Here is a 15,250-nt window from a genome sequence, read left to right as displayed (position 1 = left end):
ACTCACTCTTCATGAGAGCTTCAAGATATTCCTTTCTCAAGAAAACACAACAAAACATTGAAGCTTCGCTGAGACTTAATACCAGCAAACCACCAAGAGAAATGCAAGTGTTGAGTTGGAGAAAGCATCTTATGGAAACTTGCAAACTTGAAGCAACTAATTGCTTTTTTCCTCTGGGCAAAGTTCATAACAGAGCAGAAAAAACATAGCCAAATGTTATGTGGAAATGCTTGTAAATAACTCAGGACTTCACAGATTCTGTGACTTTAGGAATTTATTACCACCTGTGACATGTTGCCTCCAGGACAAATGTAGTGTGGTGAGGTGTGGGTAGGTAAGTGCTGAGATGGCAGTCCCCCATGTGCACAGCTCAAGGATTGCGCAGACTTTTGTGACCTAAAATCTCATTGTCTATACATTTGTGGAAGTTAACTAAGAATTTTGATTGCCAAGAACCTTCCTTTAAGTAATCCAGGAGGAACTTTTCATGGACACTATTGTTAGGGAACATCCCCAGCACGCTGGTTCTCTACCATGGATGCACATTTGGAATATTCTGGGGAGCAATGCAGAAAAGCCCAGCAGGCATCTGGTCTTCCTCCTCAAGATTTCTGATTAAACTGAGCAGTCTTAATAGGTCCTCGGTGAGGCCCGGACAAGGATGGGTTTTGAAAGCCAAAAGGGACGGAGCTGTTGAAAAGCAGAATATCATAGGATCAGTTTATCTGGTATAACTTACAAACAATGTTGTGCCTTCTCCAGCATTGATGTGATTTTAAAATCAGGGTTAGTCTTACATCAGCTGAAGCAAGAGAATATTTATACTGTGGCCACATGAGGGACCCCCACGTCACAGTTCTCTGCTGACTACCACATAGTACAGTAATTTGCCTTCTTAAATTCTCTGCATTCTCTGCCTTCACAACCACAAGTAAGACAAGGGATATCAGATTGCTTTCATTTGTCATGTCATCCCTAATAGATGGGTGGTGATTGCCTGAGTGCTGTGTTGCAAAACAATCAGAGGCTGCATCTGACAACAGCAGTAAAAGCTACCTGATCAATTAGTGATGTCTGCCATGGGTGCTCAGAATGAGGAATGGCAATGCACAGGACAGGCTTTGCTAGCTTTGCATAACTCAACAGAAGCAGAGCACTGCCTCCAGGTGACCTTATGCATCTGCGCATGTACATTACAGAGAGTGCCCTCTCCCATCAGAATAGGAGGATGTATTAGTTTTACTTATATAACTTGTCAATACCTTAGGAGGTCTTTTAAGCTCAGTATTAGAAACTTTTTTTGCTTTTTGTTTGTTTGTTTTCTCTGCCTTTTATAAAAACAATGGCATAGAAAGCACTGATTATAAAAGACTTACAGTCTCACTAGAGAAAGTATATATGCAAGCAATAACTAATAGGCAAAGTATTATTTATTGTGACAGAATTATGTGCTGATATAATAATCATGGTAAAGAAGTAAATTGTTAACAATGTGGTCTGAGGAACAAACACTAATTCTACAGTCCACCAGATACCACTTTGACCAAATGGATATTGGAGGCAAACGGGCGTATTCGCATTCAGAGCAGAGCCGGGTTCTCTGACGAATGATCACAGCCCAGCACCACGCAACGCAGCACAACACGAGCCTTATCAGCCTACTTTTCTTTAATCCATTCAATGATAATTTTTCCAACTTCTCATTAACTTTCTTTTCTTATAGGCAAATGTTCCAGCTTCTTAGCTTTATGTAAAGAACAAGGATCCAGGCATCCAACAGACAGACCTTTCAAACCTCAGCTCTGCCACTTAACTCTGTGGCCTTCAGAAAGTCTCTGATGCCTACAAATCCCTGCCACCACCTACAAGGTGGAAATGACAAAATCTCCCCTGCTGGAATATTTTAAGATTTAAGAAGATGTGTCAACAGTCTGGTGCTTCATAGGGTTTCATTAAATGGCAAGATATTATTTCATCAATTATAAAATGACATTGACTTTAAGATGCACTCTTGAATTAATAGAAAGTTTCCAGGGGGAAAAACATCCCTTCATTATAATGTACATCTCGTTGTAATATGAGTCTGAGTTTTATAGACTGCAGCATGTGAAGTGCATGTGAGCCTCGCTGAAGCAGCACGTTGCCAGGTCCAGCATGTACAGCCAGGACAAGCATATGAGCAGCATCAAATGTTCCTCCAGAGCCTACCATGTGCCAGGGACTGCCATCAAACATTTAATTCTCACAGGAACCCAGCCAGGTCGGTCTTATTAACAACCACATGTTACAGGTAAGGCCAGTGAGGCACTGCTATGAGAGTAAATTGGCTAAGCCCTCATAGCCAGAAAGTGGCAGAGCCTGAATTTCAGCTTGGTGTCCCGGCTCTCAAGGCCATGCCCTCAGCACCGCGCTGGGTTCCCCGGGGCTGCCTGCTGGAAGGTGCCCAGACTTGTTGGTGGAGGAACCCTGAGGGCTGGCAAGGGGGGATGTGAAAACAGAATCGAGAGGGAAGCTGACTAACCATTGAGAGAGGCTGCCAGCAGGCCAAAGGAAGGAACTACGAGGCAACTGGACACTGAGGCTGCAAGCCCAGGGAGTCAGAAGATGGAAGGCAGACATGAGGCACGTGAGGAAAAGCAGCTGGGAAATCATGGGACACCAGCCACACATGCAGGTCGTGGGGTCTGATGCTTTCTGTCAAGAGTGAAGTGGACACAGAAATTTTCTGACACGGAACAGGCTTTGAATCTGGTTCCCTGTTTCTCCTGAGACCATGCGTGCATGTATGCCTCAAGACCAAGAGAAGAGTTGGAATATGTTAGGGGTTAAACAGTATCCTCTCCTAAAATTCATATATTGAAGTCCTGACCTCAAAATGTGACCGATTTGGAGGAAGGGCCTTTGCAGAGTTACGTTAAAATGAGGTCTTCAGGGTGGGCCCTAATCCAATGTAACTGGTGTCCCAGTGAAATAGTGAGATTTGGACCCAGACACCCCTGTACAGGGAGATCACCATGTCCACCCACAGAGCTAAGGGGAGAGGCCCAGAGCAGGTTCCCCCTCACAGCCCATAGAAGGCACAAATCCTGCTGGCACCTTAGCGTCACATGTCTGGCCTCCAGAATTGTGAGAGAATATTGTGTAAGCTGCCCAGTTTGTGTTACTTTGTTACTAATCCAGGATCTATTATGAACATCTCGTTATCAGTAGGCTGATGAGTCCATTTAGCATATTTGAAAGAAGGAAGTATCTTCCTGATTCTATGTATTTCATATATGACAATTTGTTTTAAAAAAGTACATTGTGAAAATACATATTTGCATGTTCTTGTATTTTCCATGTCAGAATTCATTTATACACTTACCAAAAACTAGAGATATGACTGTGGACATTTGCATCAACAAAGGAACATTGTATAAACTGATTTCTTCTTTATTAATTCATTCAACACATACACCTGCCCATTGTTCTCTGTGAACTTAGTCCAGAGATTAATAAAGTCATCATGATGAACTTCTATGGAAGCCAGAACATGTAGACAGGGTGTCAATATATTTTGTTTAAGATAACAATATAGTTCCATAACCAGGGGCTATGAGAACACCAGAACTGTACAACTAACTCAGCCAGTAGGCTGGAAGCAGGCAGAGGGACACAGCTTCCCAAAAGAGCTGGCCCCTGAGAGGAGCATTAGGTATGCACCTCAACATTTATTTTAACAGACATTTATCAACTGTCTTTTCTCCCTCTTTCCTTCTTAGCAAAATGAACCTTCCCACATCTAACCATGCATCAGCATCACCTGCATGCATGTTTTAGATTTAGGGATTCACATGCCTACCTGGAGGACTTGTAAAAACATGAACTCCTGGGCCCCACCTCAGCATTTCTGATTTGGCGCATCTGGAGGGTCCCCAAGAACCTGCATTTCTAGTAGTGCTGGTATTGCAGGCCCAAGGCCCTCACCCTGAGATCCACTCAGTAAACATTTACGAGCATCAGCCTGAGACCAGGTATATGAATAAAACATAGTTCTGCCTGCATGAGAATAATGGACATCAAATCAATCAACTCCTTTATAATGCGATTGCATTCTTGAATCTCTGCTTCTTCATGAAAAAAACAAAATATGCAGTGCATGATGACAGCTGTTTCTCCAACACTATCATCCTTGCCTACAGAGGAAGGATTTTTCAGAAATGAATACTGCCACACGTCTATTCTCTTACCCTCTATTTTAACACTTCAGTGGTGTAGTCCGGTAATAACAAAGTCTGTTCGGCAAAGGAAAGAATTTGTAGATGTGGAAGTTTGGATGGACAGATCTTGCTAGCATAAACCATCTGGAACTCTCCTTTTCTCTCCACTTCCCTTTATTGAAGGGCAGTATTTACAGTGAGTAGCATGGGTCTGCCTCTTTGATACTCACAAAACAGCAAAGAATGATCTGATGTGCTTTTTTGAAGGCTGTCAGGCTGTCAGGATTGGATAATCCTATGTTATCCCCTGTGACACACTTCGAAAAGACATGAGAACCAGATGAACACAATAGTGAACTCTGTTAGAGAGACACCAAGCCAATGAAGGAACAAAAGCAATGGTCTGCCAGGAAGGACCCTGTTTTCTTTTTGTGGCTCACGAGATACACTGGCAGATATTTGTATTTGTGCTGATTGTGTCTTGAAAAGGTCTCGGGGCCAGCTGTGCAAGAATGCATACCCTTGACCAAAACAAAACTCAGTAACAACCGAACAAATGCTTCTCTTATTTTGAAGGCCAAACTCTTGGCTTTAGAAGGAAAAGGGAGTCCTGTGAATTGCTTCCCTTTGAGCACTATTTGCCAGTCCCCATAATATGCTACTTATTCATAAGACACTCTCTTGTAGGTAGTTAAAATGTTCAGTGCTGTAGGAAAATCAAGAGCTTTCTTCAACTCCCTTGCCCTGATTCATTTGAGAGATATTTTATTGTTGAAAGAACAAAGCCTTGTCTGCCTGGCCAGTTTGAATTAACATGGTGATTGATTTTTTAAAATGAAATTTGTATTGAACGTGGAAGAAAATAGATTTACTTAAAAGCACAAGCACAAGGATGCATCTCAATTCGTACTGTTAATATTTTCAGTCCACTTCTGTGATTGTTCCTTATTGCTCCATTTTAGATTCAATTCCTTCCATTCTGAATATATTTATGGGGCATTTTCTAGGTGCCAGACACCTATAGACACTAGGAAGATGAATATCCGGGTCCTTGATTTTAAGATGTACACAGATCTGTTTTCCGTCTTACTGATCTAATTTCCATTGCTATCATCCACAAATGATGTTCATATACAGAGTTCTACCTTTTGTTAAACCACTCCATCTTATAAAGGATCTCATCGATACAATCTTGTTTATCCTTCTCATCCATAAGTACAGGAGGGATACTTGCCCTGAAACTCTGGCCCATTCATCCTCAGTGGTTGCTTCTGCTCTTTCTAGGGTTCTCTGGTTCAAAGGTTCATGTCTTTGATTTAGGGATTCACTTAGATTATTCTCATGCTAACAGTCTGGAATTCCTGTGAAATAGTTAAAGAAAAAAATTGATAAATTTTATTATGTAGAAAAATTTCTGTGTGTGTGTATAAACATAAGTAAAGTTAAAAAGACAGAAGATATACTGGGAAATGTTTTCAACTTATATGAAATGTTTTCAACTTATATGAAATATAGTTTCAACTTATATGAAATGTTTTCAACTTATATGAAATATAGAAAGCTAGCTCACAAATATGTATTCCTTAAAAACTGTTAAAAATAACAAAAAGCATAAAAATATAACAAAAAATGGGAGAATGGCATTGATAGACAATTTACAGTAAATATATAGAAACGCATTAAACCTATGAAGTGTTCAGTCTCACTCATGATCACACCTGCCAATTATAACTGCACTGATATGCCATCTCTTATCTATCAGATGGGAAGTAGTCAGAGGCTCAATAAATATTCTGTTTGAGGCTTAGTGTAGAAATTGTTATTCTCCTACATTTCAGATAGGAATGCAAGAGTAAAACATCCCACGAAGGAGGACTTGGCGGGACCTAACGAGACCACAATGCATTAAGCCTTTGGCCCAGCAATGTGACTTCTAGGACTTCATCTTGAAAATACACCTGCAGAGATGCAAAACATCATAGGCAGAAAATCATTCACTGTGGCCTTATATGTAAGAGCAAAATAATACAAAAAATAAAAATGCCCATTTGTAGAAGACTGGTTAAATAAATTATGATACATCAGCACTGATTTTTACAAAAGGAATGAGGAACAGCTGTATTAACTGATACGTAGTGACTTTGAGAATATACTATTTAAATTAAAAACTAACATAGCACTATACACATACATTCATATATGTACTTCTGCAGATTTTGTAGGAAGAAAAGGAAATGTTTTTCAAAAACAAATACAAAAGAATAAAAGAGAAAATACTCGAATGGTTCCCTAAGAAATGAGAAAACACAGAAATTGTTCCCTAAGGTTAGTGGGGGTGGTGTAGAGGGGATAGAAATTGCATGGTATAGGCATTTATTGTTGTATACACTTTTATTTATTTATTTATTTTAATTTTTTATTTTTTGAGACAGAGGCTCGTCTGTCTCCCAGGCCGAAGTGCAATGGCACAATCTCAGCTCACTGTAACCCCCACCTCCCCGGTTCAAGCGATTCTTCTGACTCAGCCTCCCAGGTAGCTGAGATTACAGGCACCCACCACCACGCCCAGCTAATCTTTGTTTTTAGTAGAGATGGATTTTCACATGTTGGCCAGGCTGGTCTCTAAATCCTGATCTCAAATATGTACACTTTTATAGTTTTGACTTTTGAACGATATTAGACTATTTCATTTAAAAGTGAAGTAAAAACCACAAATAAGATCCCTAATATTAAAAATTAAAATTAACCATGTATTAAATAGATAGCATTAGTACACAATAAAAATTAATTTGTGTTAATTTTTAGAAAAGCATGGCTCATGAGCCCATGGCTCAACACTAAACTGTGCCGTCTACAAATTGTTGTAGTGGGAAGTCTCTCCTTCATCCCCAGACACAGCTCTCAGGTTCTCCTGGTGTCCCCAGCAGGAATACTGTAGGTCCTTGCAGAGAGGGGAAGGGACCCACTTTTCATGCAAGCCAAGCCAGAAGGCCATATCACCAGCCAGGTTGCCCCTCACAGCCAAGTACAGGCTGCCCTGCAGTTTGCCAGAGCCAGCTTCCCATGGATGCAGCAAGGCCACATCTGCAGCGGTGAGCAGAGCGGGAGAAGCCCCCCTCTCTACGCCTGGGCTCCAGCATCAAGGCTGCTAGGCCAGTGGGACGGGTGATAGATAGGTAGGTAAAAGGCAGACAGATAAATGGATGTGGATGGACATTGCTGTATGCCCATGTCCTCCTGGTGGAAGAAAGGAGATTCAAATTCAGAACAAAGGTTGGAATCGGAAGCATCAGTAGGAAGTCCACTGGAAAGAGCCTAGGAGAAACTCCAGTAGCAATGAGCACGCGTAATGTTCAAATCTTGATTGAAATAACAAGCTAAAAAGAACTAGGTGCCTTGAAGAAAATGCTGATTCCAAGTTATGGGAAGGAAAAATACATGGTAACTCTACAACATATTGGTATGCCTAAAAGCAAGAGAATGCTCAATATATGATGTGTGCATGCAAAACAAAACAAAACAAAACAAAACAAAACAAAAACACAAGATTCATCAAATTCAGACAACGTAAGAATAAGGATAATGATATTAATGAATTATAAAAATATAAAGCAAAAATATGAGTCCACACAAATAGTAAAGGGGAAAGAATTAGAAGGGAATACTGTACAGAATAATCGCAAACTAGTATAGAAGGAATCACGGAACTACATAATCGCCAATTTAAACCTCCGCTATAATCATTGATCACAGCAAGGATCACCAAGTGATACTAAACGACCAGATAGAGGAAGGGATTTTGGGCCAGAGGAACCTCTTCAATGACACACGGGGTAGAAACTACCTCCTCCAAGTGAGCAAAGTTACACCAATAATGCATCTAACTGAACTTGTGTGCCTTCTGGTATGCTGCTGTGTGAAGCAGATAACCCGCCATTACCAAAGTTTAACTTCAATCTAATCATGATACACATTCAAAACACGCCACAAGAAAATGGGCCGATTCACACATGCCATTGTCATGAAAGTCACACATCAAAAGAGGTTAAAGGGATGTGGCAACATGAGGTTCATGACTGGATTTTGGACACCCCTTCCACAATATAATGCTGCTATCAAGCACATTGTTGAAACAACTGGTAAAATGTTACTATAGACTGTCTAATAGGCAATATTACTTATCAATGTTAAATTCCTTTCAGGTGACAGTGGTATTGTTGCTATGCAGGAGAACGTCTTTGTTCTCAGCAGCATACACTGAAGTATTTAGAGGTAAAATATGAAGTTGTCCACATCTTAATTTTGAAGGGTGCAATAATTAAATAAATGGAGAAAGGGAGAGAGTGAGGTAGGGAGGAAATCAAGGGGAGGGAAGGACACAGAAAGATTTTGAGCAAGAAAGAAGTGGAGGGAGGATGTGCAGACAGATTTAAAAAGCAGAAAACATATTTGCTGCTTTTTGCAGCAAATGATTTTTGTTTGATCTTTTTGCAAACAATGATTTTTAGGGGTTCATTGAATTTTCTTTCAGCTTTTATGTGCTCTTGAAATTAAAATTAAAAAGCTAAAAAACAGAGGAGGAAAAGGAAGAATGTACAACTTTTATAAAAAGTGAAGGAGGAACAGGAGCAAAATCTAAAGAAGGGAGAGGAGGAGTGGGGAGAAGAGCTGGAGGAGGCCTAAGAAAGAAGTGGCTTGAGGAGGAAGAGAAAGGAGAAGGAAGAGGGAGGGTGGAGAAGGAGCGGGAGGGGATGGATGGAAGAGAAGATGGAAGGAGGAGGGAGGTGGAGGGAGGAAATGGGAAGGAGAGGCTGGAGGGAGGAGGTGGAGGGAGAAGTGAGCAGGAGGACGGGGAGGAGAATGGGAGATAAGCGATATCAGTAAGACCCAGCCCCACAGGACACTACTCAGCATTTTCTCCACATATTTTTCCATGACCATACGTGTTTACATGCACTGTTTTCCACTGAAATGATCTCTGTGTGGAACCTACCACGAGTAGCTTGTGTCGGGAGAAACCAGAGCCTGGGTAGCAGACCGTCTAACTTCGTAGCTGTCGTGATTTAAATGGCCACTTTGATTTTCATTGCTTCACTTCATGCACGTTCCCGGACGTGGGCTTGGTGCTACAGGTCCCGGCACAAGAGCGGCATTCACTCAGCCTAATCGCTTTGATTCCTACTGAAAGCAAGTAACTCTACTGTGTCTTTCAGTCTGACTCTTAGTGGTGATAGTCACCTCAATAGCAAATGGATTAGCCACATTATTTTTCTTGTCTATATGCTCATATCTCTTTCTTAAAGAATTTCTACAAGGCTGCAAAACCATCGAGGCCAAGGATGATGTTCTTCACTTGTTTGATTCCCAGATTCTATCATGGTGCTGGCACATAGTAGGTGCTTAACATATATTAACTGAAAAACTGGATGAACGTCACATACATCTAAAAGATTCTCATAAGGACTGAAAATTATCTGTATTGATCTCCTCTTCATTGTTCTGGCAAAAATATATTGCCAGAATTAAAATCGCCAGAAATTAAAATGAATAAGGGAAGTGTAGATGGCCACGATGAGCCCTGTGTTGGCTTCATTATCTGGGTTAATATTTGCGAACCATTGATGAGTTTCTTCTTCTTAAATGGAATAATGACTTTGTCATAAAGGAAAAAAGTTGATTGACAGGATATTTTGACTTTAATATTTTCCATATCTTGTCTTTAAACCCTTGACATATGACAATCTGAAAATTCAGGATAAGATATCATCAAATTTAGTTAATATTTATGCTGTGTTATAAATTATGACATATTCCACACACACATTTTTCCAAAGCTAGAAATGTTTGAACACCACTGCTCTGGTGACTATGATAGAAAACACTGGGTGGGGAGTGGTGCTTCTCTACTCAGGCAGATACCGTTTCACTTACCAACTAGCTCAGAATTGTGCATCATTGAACGTCACAGCATTTCAGAGCCTCAATTTTCTCAATTTATAATGAAACTACACTCAATATGATAGCTGTTTGTGAAGAAGAAAGGAGATAGTTACCATGGTCTTCTATATGATTTATGGATAGCTTTCAGGTTATGTAAGAACCTTCCAAAACTGTATGTGAAGAGTGTGTGTGTGTGTGTGTGTGTGTGTGTGTATGTACATGTGTGCACATAAGTATATTTCTCTGGAGACAAGTTCATCTCTTTGGATTCTCAAAAAAAATCTATGGCCACAGGAGTTTAAAAACCACTGCAAAATGTGTACACTGTAAGGAAGTTGATATTCAGACACACACAAAAATCAATATGTGCACTCAACTGTTTATTCACAAGCCTCTTCTGTGTTGTGGAGTTGCAATGGTGGGCAGTGAGGAGAATGTGCGTGAATGTTGGGTCAAGAAGATGGGTACCCAGTCCAACCCCATTGTTCGATGGCTGCAGAATGGTGAGCAAGTAGTAGAAGAGAACTACTAATTCCAAGAATGGATTTGCTGTCAAGATCACGCAAGGAAAAGAGCAAAATAGCCCTTAAGTGCTGACACAAGTGACTCCCACTTTTAATTTTACCTCCATTGCCCCTTAGTTTTATTATTCTCTGAATCAAGTCGTGCGCATTGCTCAGTGTTTTCTTACTGATACTATTTTTGCACTTGTCTTCGTGAGGAGATGTAGTTCTCCTCTTCCCCTGTGGCTTGCTGTAGAACACCTATCAAACCACTGGCCTCTGACCAGTTCTGTGGATTCCAGTCAACCCTGTTAGCCAGGGGAAACACGGCTGCAAAATGAATCATCCGCCCAGTCAGGATCCATGCAGCTGGGAGAATCCTATTATTTTACCATCACTGAGCTTCCATGAGGTCTTTCACGTTTGTTCATACCGCATAGTTATGAACGTGAAGAACACTAACATTCGCTCATATTACTCTTTACTTTCTGGGTGCTTCCTCTGCTTCCCTGTGTATTCCATGAGGAAGTATCATTGGCCAACAAGCTATGACTGCTGTCCCTTTCTGCAGTTGAAGGGACATAGGGGGTGCAATTCTACAGTGGGATGTTAGAGACTAAATTTTGGAAACAAAGGTCTATTAGAGGAAGTAAAAGAATAAATAGTATAAGCTATATCTCTAAAAGATGTTTTCACTGAGTGGAGATTTCTAGGTTGTAAATATTTCTTTCAGTATTTAAACAAGAGTGCTCGGTATTTTCTTGTTTCTATTATTTCCAGTAAGAAATCTGCCATTGTCTTTATCTTAATTCCTTTGTATATAACATGCCTCCTTCTCTGTTATAGATTCAATATTTTTTTCTTGATAATGGGTTTTAAGCAATTTAATTTTAGTGTGATTTACTTTGTGTTTCTAAGCTTGTGGTTTTTTTTTCTTTTTTTAGCTACTTAGCTTTCCAAAGATGTATGATACAATTATAGTAACTTCTTAAGATGTCATTGTCTGCCAGATCTAACATCTGTTTTTTTGTTTGTTCCAATTGATTAATTTTATAACCTGGGTTATATTTTCTTGCTTTTTATGCCTAATAGTCTTTGAATATATGCCAGATCTTATGACTTTAACTTGTTGAGTAATGAATATCTGTGTTCCTGTTAATCCTCAGCTTTTTTTTTTTTCTGGGATGTATTCAAGTTATTTAAAAAGAGCTGGATTTTTTACATTTTGCTTCACAGTCTTTTAGGTAGGGTTAGAGCAGTGGTCAGTCTAAGGGTATTTATTCCCCATGACTGAAGCCAGACCCTTCTGTTTGCCCTACCCAGCGCCCTGTGAATCATGGAGGTTTTCCAGTCTAGCTTGTGAAAATTAACTATTCATGACACTGTGTTACATGGTATACTTTTTATTATAATCCATTTAAGTGGATCTTGTTCTGGTCTCAGGTAGTCTCACTTATATGTACCAATCATTAGTCAGCTAAATATGTAGTTAGGTGGATTCTGCAGATATCTGGAGTTGTCTCTTTGTAAAACTCTCTTTTCATTCCAAGATGATTGCCAGGCGCCAGATGCTCCTTTGTATTGACTATCAGACCTGCAAGACATTGGTTAGTCTCATTTAGAGACACACTATCAGGCCAGCTCAGAATAAAGCATGGTAAACCTTCAAATGGGAGTAGACAAAATTGTATAATGATAGGTTCAATTGTAAGGGGACTTCTCAGCTTTAGGCCTTCTATATGATTCATGGATAGCTTTCAGGTTATGTAAGAACCTTCCAAAACTGTATGTGAAGTGTGTGTGTGTGTGTGTATGTGTGTGTGTATGTACATGTGTGCACATAAGTATATTTCTCTGGAGACAAGTTCATCTATTTGGATTCTCAAAAAAAGTGAGCTGGTGGAAAACACCCAGCAGAAACACTGGTCAGTAGGAACTGAGAGTCCTCCAAATAAAAAAATATTGCAAGGACATTGTAGCAGCTATGCCTGTGACCCAGGGACTTCAGCATGGTGGGACTTCAGCTTGGTGGTCAGAGGAAGGTAAGGATTCTCAGAACAATATATTCATAGTTTCTCAGAACAATATGGGTCCGAGAATGTTAATAGCAATTTAACGTTTGCTGGCGTGCACACACACACACACACACAACACATATGTACAAAAATAGAAAATAAAGAGAAAGAGAGCAACAAAGGCAAAATCAAATATAAAGAGATTTCCAAAAAGTTAGATATTAATTCTCAAATGCACTTTATTTAAGAATATTGTTTTAGAACGACTTGAATAGAATATGGTACAAAAAAATGAGCATGCCATGGACTTGTCATGCACTTCCCACTTACTCAAACCTCCAAATTTGACTTACCACCCATCCTATCAAGCATTAACAACCCCAGGAGTTACGGAGCTTTCCATAAGACTAGTGGAAATTTTAGGATGTTAGCCCACCAGCAGCATGTGGGAGATAACACCTAGAAGCATCATTTGGAGAGACATTTCGCAGAGGAGGTGAGACCCTGTGTGAAGAGTAAAGAAGTAATGATCAGCCAATTTGGGATTAGTGCATTAATGTGACCTTACTTTCACTATGAAACTGGATATACTCTGCAAAAATCAGCCTCTAGTTTGGGAGGAGGTCTTAGCTCCCATCTTAGGTAGTGCTCTGTGTCTCTGCTGTCCAATGTGGTAGCCACTAGCCACATGTGGCTATCTAAGACTTAAAATGTACCCATTGTAACTAAAAATTAGTTTTTAACTTTACTTAACCTTAATTAATTTAATTCAAACTTAAAGAGCCACTTGTGGCCAGTGCATGTCATAGCAGACCACATCGTTTGAGACCATAGTGAATTGACAATGTGGACTCTGGAAATAGATGCTAAGTCACAAATCCCAACTTTCACTTTTATTAGCTGTGCATCCTTGGGCAACCTATCCTTTTCATGCCTTAATTTTAACATTTTTTATGTGGGAAAAATGATTATAATCACTTCATGGTTCTATTGTGATGATAAAGTGATGATACTTATGCAAAGTGCTTAGAAAATATATGGTGCATACTAAATGCTTAATAAGTTAGTTATCATTAATGTTACCACCTTCATTACTTTTTTTCTCTTATCTATTGGCTCTTACATAATTCTGCACACTAATAGTCAATAAATGCCTGTAGCCACTACACAGTATTCTTTCTATCATTTTCTTTGACTTCACACTTAAAATAAATTTCTGGTGGAGTGATAGAGGAGGATGTGGCTGACGCTAGTAGAAGACTTTGCCGGTTTTGATGTTGAGACTAGGGTCGGAAATGAATTATGGAATGTGCAGAAAAGACAGAGTAGAGCCCTAAATAAATGGTCTATTCAGAAGAGGATGCAGAAGCTCTGAATTATGGGACTTTCAAAGGATTGTTTATGGTCAGTAAATCTGCATCTACTAGTATTTTGAGCTTTGTTAGATCTGGTAGCAGCACTCTGATCGAGATAATTTCCCATCTGCATACAGCGTTTTCTCATCCATAGTAAATCCCAATCTCCTATAGGCAGTCACCTTCTTATTGCTATCACCATAGTTTTTTGTGTCCAGCTTATTTTTTTATTGACATTGCAATGCAATGTTTCCAAGGTGCATTCATGTTGTTGTAATATATGTGAAGTACATTCTTTTTCAATTTCTGAGTGTTATTCTGTTATATGCTACAATTTGTTTATCCATTATCCTATTGATAAACAATTTTTTTCACTTTGAATATTATGAATTGAATTACTGTTAATATTCTTTGCACACGTATTTTCATAGACAAATGCTTTTATTTCTCTGTTTTAATTTTTTTAATTATTATTTTTTATTTTACTTTAAGTTCTGGGATACATGTGCAGAATGTGCAGGTTTGTTACATAGGTATACATGTGCCATGGTGGTTTGCTGCACCTGTCAACCTGTCATCTAGGTTTTAAGTCCCACATGCAATAGGTATTTGTCCTAATGCTCTGCCTCTCTTTGCCCCCACCACCCAACATGCCCTGGTATGTGATGTTCCCCTCCCTGTGTCCATGTGTTCTTATTGTTTAACTCCCACTTATGAGTGAAAACAGGTGGTGTTTGATTTTCTGTTACTGTGTTAGTTTGCTAAGAATGATGACTTCCAGCTTCCTCCATGTCTCTGCAAAGAACATGAACTCATTCTTTTTTACAGCTGCATAGTATTCCATGGTGTATATGTGTCACATTTTCTTTATCCAGTCTATTTACTGATGGGCATTTTGTTCCAAGTTTTTGCTATTGTAAATAGAGCTGCAATAAACATACATGTGCATGTGTCTTTAAGGTAGAATGATTTATAATCTTTTGGGTATATATATCCAGTAATGGGGTTGCTGGGTCAAATGGTATTTTTAGTTCTAGATCCTTGAGGAATCACCACACTGCCTTCCACAATGGTTGGTTTTGGCTGTTTGTCGCATCTCACAAATATTTTTACGTTGTGTTTCCATTGATATTCAGTTTAGAGTATTTTCTAATTTTCTTTGGATTTCTTCTGTAAGCAAGAAGTACAGAGTGGTGTGCCAATTAATTTGCAATACTTCCTGATAACTTATAAGGCTA

General features: G+C 39.5%; 1 long non-coding RNA gene across 1 annotated transcript; it reads right to left on the bottom strand.

The window, feature by feature from the left end:
- Positions 1-256: 256 nt before the first annotated feature.
- Positions 257-5,555, bottom strand: LOC135276949 (uncharacterized). Its single transcript, XR_010344508.1, has 2 exons — positions 5,434-5,555; positions 257-690 (listed from the first exon to the last, which is right to left on the bottom strand). It is a non-coding gene; the product is annotated as an uncharacterized LOC135276949 (long non-coding RNA).
- Positions 5,556-15,250: the final 9,695 nt, after the last annotated feature.

Source organism: Aotus nancymaae, unplaced genomic scaffold, assembly GCF_030222135.1.
Source record: "Aotus nancymaae isolate 86718 unplaced genomic scaffold, 86718_ANA_hifiasm-v0.15.2.pri h1tg000029l, whole genome shotgun sequence".
Taxonomy (NCBI): Eukaryota; Metazoa; Chordata; class Mammalia; order Primates; family Aotidae; genus Aotus; species Aotus nancymaae.
Note: the sequence above shows the minus strand (reverse complement) of the source record. Positions and strands in the feature narration are given on the sequence as shown.